This window comes from Podarcis erhardii, assembly GCF_964252035.2.
Source record: "Podarcis erhardii genome assembly, chromosome: 15".
Lineage (NCBI taxonomy): Eukaryota > Metazoa > Chordata > Lepidosauria > Squamata > Lacertidae > Podarcis > Podarcis erhardii.
In genome coordinates this window covers 7,488,081-7,493,392 of record NC_138505.1, presented here as the reverse complement: position 1 = coordinate 7,493,392, position 5,312 = coordinate 7,488,081, and positions in this window count along the sequence as shown.

Here is a 5,312-nt window from a genome sequence, read left to right as displayed (position 1 = left end):
TTTGCTGATTTCTGATTAGTAATGACATTACTTCCTCAAACAACTGGAAAGAGAACTGATGAGATGGATTTTTCTGCCACAAATGGAGAACCTCTGGACCTCCTGATGTTGTGGGACTCCATATGGAGCTTTCGTTGTGGTTTGTCCAGAAACTGCAGTTGACGCAGAATGCTGCAGAACGATTGCTGACAGGAGTGAGATCCGTTTCAGCAAGCCTGGTCAGCTACTTATTATTTTGTAACCTATATTTGTTTTTACTCTTTTATGTGAGTATTTTAATGGGGCATAGACTATGTGTATTTTGTTTTCTAATCCGTTTATGGATTTCAGCGGTGCTGTTAATGTCCTATTTTATTTGTACACCTTGAGAGTTTTCTTTGATTAAAAGGTGTACTCCCACCCTTAAATAAATGCACAATAAATAAAAATCTCATTAGCTTCATCTTGCAGGGCCCGTGGTCAGGGAGGAGGATGGAATCTGCAATCCAACAACATCTGGAGGGAATCGGTAGCTTTCCAGATCTTCCTGGAATCCTGCTCTGATCTGAGAGCCAGTGTGGTGTAGTGGTTAAGAGCGGTAGTCTCGTAATCTGGGGAACCAGGTTCGTGTCTCCGCTCCTCCACATGCAGCTGCTGAGTGACCTTGGGCCAGTCACACTTCTTTGAAGTCTCTCAGCCCCACTCACCTCACAGAGTGTTTGTTGTGGGGGAGGAAGGGAAAGGAGAATGTTAGCCGCTTTGAGACTCCTTAGGGGAGTGAAAGGCGGGATATCAAATCCAAACTCTTCTTCTTCTTCATCTTCCCTGACAACTGGGTCTTGATCTCTGGCACTGATGGGATGTAGAATCCAATCACACCTAGAGGATACCTGGCTGGTGAAACCTGCTGTACTCACTTAACTGGGAGTGAATACAGCTGAGTTCAATGGGACTGACTTCTGGGTGGAAAATATATAACATTGCAACAATAGTGTCTATGTCAGGAATGAAGGACCTGTGACCTTCCAAACATTGCTGGACTAGAACTTCCACCATCTTTGAATGTTGGCCCTGCTGGCTGGGGCTGACGGGAGTTGTAGTCCAACAACATCTGAGGGGGCCATAGCGATCCTGGTTCTAGACATACATTCAGTGGTCTTCCTGAACATGCTAGACTACAACTCCCATCATTCCTGACCATTGACCATGCTGGGGTTCATGGGAAAAGGGGTTAACAAGATTTGGAAAGCCCCAAGCTCTCCATCCCTGGTTCTAGAGTATAGGTTCTGTGCCTTCTTAAACACACTGGTTTTGCTATAGGAAAGCTAGTTATACCAAAATTCACTTATCCAAACACGAAGAATTAGCCTCACTAGTACACATACTTGGTTGGTGCTGTGGGTTAAACCACAGAGCCTACGACTTGCTGATCAGAAGGTTGGCGGTTTGAATCCCCGTGACGGTGTGAGCTCCCGTTGCTCGGTCCCTGCTCCTGCCAACCTAGCAGTTCTAAAGTACATCAAAGTGCGAGTAGATAAATAGGTACCGCTCCGGCGGGAAGGTAAACGGCATTTCCATGTGCTGCTCTGGTTTGCCAGAAGCGGCTTAGTCATGCTGGCCACATGACCCAGAAGCTGTACACCGGCTCCCTCGGCCAATAAAGTGAGATGAGTGCTGCAACCCCAGAGTCGGCCACAACTGGAACTAATGGTCAGGGGTCCCTTTACCTTTACCTTTAGTACGCACACTGCAGATTCAGATATCTAGACAGGCAGACCTAGTAGTGTAAACAAGTCGGATTTTTTGTGTTTTGTTGGTCAGTGGCAGTTGTTTAAGCAGAAACCGTGGTGGGAGGGAGGAGGGAGGGAGGATATCAGACAAATAAGAGAGCATTTTTCCTAACCGTGTCTTTCTTTTGCAAGGTTTCAGAGGGTTTCCCCAGCTTTTTCATCATTTTGGGCTCAAAATTCTGTGGTCGGACATGGATTTAAAAACTTCCCATAAGAATCAGTGGAAATCATTAACTCCTTATGCTCACCTAACAAACTATTTCCTGGAAACACATTGGGTTTGGATAGCAGGTCATAACAGCCTTTGGGATGTTTATAAGGGCCAAAGGATAACAGGACAGTGCTGGGAGCAGAGAGAGAAGAAACCCCATGGTGCATCTGTAACCTGAAACTGTTCTTAACCTGAGGTACCACTTTAGCTAATGGGGCCTCCCGCTGCCACCGCGCCGCTGGGGCACAATTTCTGTTCTCATCCTGAAGCAAAGTTCTTAACCCGAGGTACTATTTCTGGGTTAGCGGAGTCTGTAACCTGAAGTGTCTGTAACCCAAGGTACCACTGTATAGGGTGATTGTAACACAAATTAAATTGGTGATTCTAATGAATATGGTAATGAAAACAGCTAAACCTTGCTGTTATTTTGGGTCACTGTGCATTGTGGAAGAACTAGGAGTATGACCCTATCCCATTGTGTAAAACATGAGTTTTGTGCTGCAATTAAATGTTTGAATACCACTTCTCATGGTTTTTGGACTGAGCAAAAATATGCTGCGTAGAGGCGGGAGATCCTCCTCCCAAAATGGTTAGGGTTAGACGCAAGACATTCCTTCTTCCTTCTTCTGTATATTCTAAAATAAGTTTGCAAAAGGGTGCTACAATGTCTGCTCAGAAGGAGGCCTCACTGAGATCAGCTGCATTTGCAGGACCGTGGAGAAGGCATTTCAACCTAAATAGTGCATTTCCCCAAACAAGCTCAGGGGTTAACATGATGATGCAGCATGTTGAACAAGGAAGGAAAAATTAATTAGATTATTTCAATTAAACATGGGACAATTAAAGGTCTGAAGATTAATTCTTACTGTAATTCTTGGAAGTGAGATGAGTGTTTTCCTCTAGGCACAATGACGGACCATATAAAAGGAGCTCCCTCACAATGGGTTACTTCAGAAACATCTGAAACTCCGAAAGCATCCCATCGGATCCAGTAGAAAACCAGGTAATACCTTGCATGCTCACAGGCTTGACAGAGACTGAAATATCTCTTTTCTCTGAGGGCTTCTAAATATCAGGCCAGCTTCATTTATCTTGCTGCATATTACAAGGAATGAAATGTTGAAGGGACATGGCAAGTTCCTCCACGGAGAAAAATCTAGATGAGTGTTTCAGCTGAGCTCTGGTGTCCAAATGCATCTGACGGCTTCTGAGTGTCCTGTTGGGGTTCTAAACTTGTTGAAGAAAGTGTCTGTAGAGTGGACACAGCTTGAAATTTTTAGATAATGGAGTTCCCATCAAATGTTGCCTAAAGAATTTTGGAGGGTCACAGGAATCAGGGGGCAAAAGCAGGTAGAGCAATAAATGCACATTTTCCCTTTGTACTGTAGCTCCACTTTGGGTGAAAGATTCCTGTGTTGCAGGGAGTTGGACTAGACTTGGGTCTCCAGCTGTTTTTGGACTAGACTTGGATCTCCAGCTATTTTGGGAACTGTATTGGGAATAGATGGAGGCCCAAGTTTGGGAAACACTGGACTAGATCATGGGTAGGCAAACTAAGGCCCGGGGGCCAGATCCAGCCCAATTGCCTTTTCAATCTGGCCCGCAGATGGTCAGCATGTTTTTACATGAGTAGAATGTGTCCTTTTATTTAAAATGCATCTCTGGGTTATTTGTGGGGCATAGGAATTCGCTCATTTTTTCCCTGCCCCAAAATAGTCTGGCCCACCAAAAGGTCTGAGGGACAGTGCTGACCCTCTGGACTAGATGATCCTCATGTTTCCTTCCAACTCTACAATTCTATGATTCTAGTATCTACACAAACTCACAGGTCCCTCTCTAATCTTCCATCCAGACAATTGTGTGATGTTAAAATGAGTGGATAGGACTGAAAATGTAAATTTTAGCTTGGTGCAGGAGGCAAGTTTCTACAACCACTCAACCACTCATTTTTATCCTCTATCCAGGGAGTCAAGAGGCATTATCAGAGCTCAAATTAACTCTCTAGTCAAGCCAAAACATGGGAACGCATGCAAAGCATGGTCTTTTAGGGGCATGGTCTGGGGAGAATAGGTATGGTTGGCGGGAGAGAGATCTGGAGACTTCGTTGTCCTCATCTAGGCAAATAAGAGGCAGTATGAGATTTCAAGGACACATTTCAGAGGTGTGCCAGTAGAGAATAGCCTTGGTTTGGGAGAGCTGGTTTGTCTTGGGAAGAGTTTTGAGTGCCAGGAAGAAAGTACAAGAAGAAGAAGAGGAGGAGGAGTTTGGACTTGATATCCCACTTTATCACTCCCCTTAAGGAGTCTTAAAGCAGCTCACAATCTCCTTTCCCCTCCTCCCCCACAACAAACACTCTGTGAGGTGAGTGAGGCTGAGAGACTTCAGAGAGAAGTGTGGTTAGCCCAAGGTCACCCAGCAGCTGCATGTGGAGGATCGGGAAATCGAACCCGGTTCACCAGATTACAAGTCCTTGTGCCTCAGGTTTCCCATCTCTCTTTTAACCCAGTTTTTTCAACCTATAACCTCTCTGCCACAATGTTATTACAGATCTACCCCAACTGTTCCAAGATGTCTCTGCTGAATAATGGAATCCTATTGGAGGACTTCTCTAACCCTGAAGACGACTCCTTCTGTCAGTACCCTGGATGCTATCCACCCTATCAGCGTCCTGGTTGCTACTATCCTTGTGGTTCCAAGTTGGGCCCTGGCTTCGGTTTCCCATGCCCCCCAGGGTACCGCCCCATCAAGGCCTGTGTCCCCTTCTATCCCCGACCTTCTTGGCCATGTCCTCCAGGAACCTACCCCAGGAAGGTGTGCGTCCCCTACCAACGATATTACCCTGGTCAGTGCTGGCCATGTTAAGCTTGGACGCAATACTGATGGAACATCTAGGAAAGAAGACGTGAGATTCTAACCCTTGGCTGAATAGATGAACACAGTATTCAGAAATGCTTCATGCTCCAGTGATCCCACTGTTTGACCAGTGGGGTTTGTGAGGGCTCCAAACCTCTGCTAACTTTGTCTTTGCAATTTCTGGCTCCAAAGAGATGATATCGGATAATTGCCTTTTTAGTGGTTCATGTTGCATTGATATGCGATGGGCTATTTCCACCATCTCCTTTCCTGCTTTTTCCTCATTAAAACCTTCTATGAATCATAGAACAATGTTGTGTTGTTTTCTTCATCCTCCTTTCTCATACACATTGAAAAGAATGGAAATAGCTAACATAGTTGTACAGTCGTACCTTGGTTTTCAAACAGCTTGGTTCTCAAACTTTTTGGCTCCCAAACGCCGCAAGCCTGGAAGTGGCTGTTCCGGTTTATGAACTATT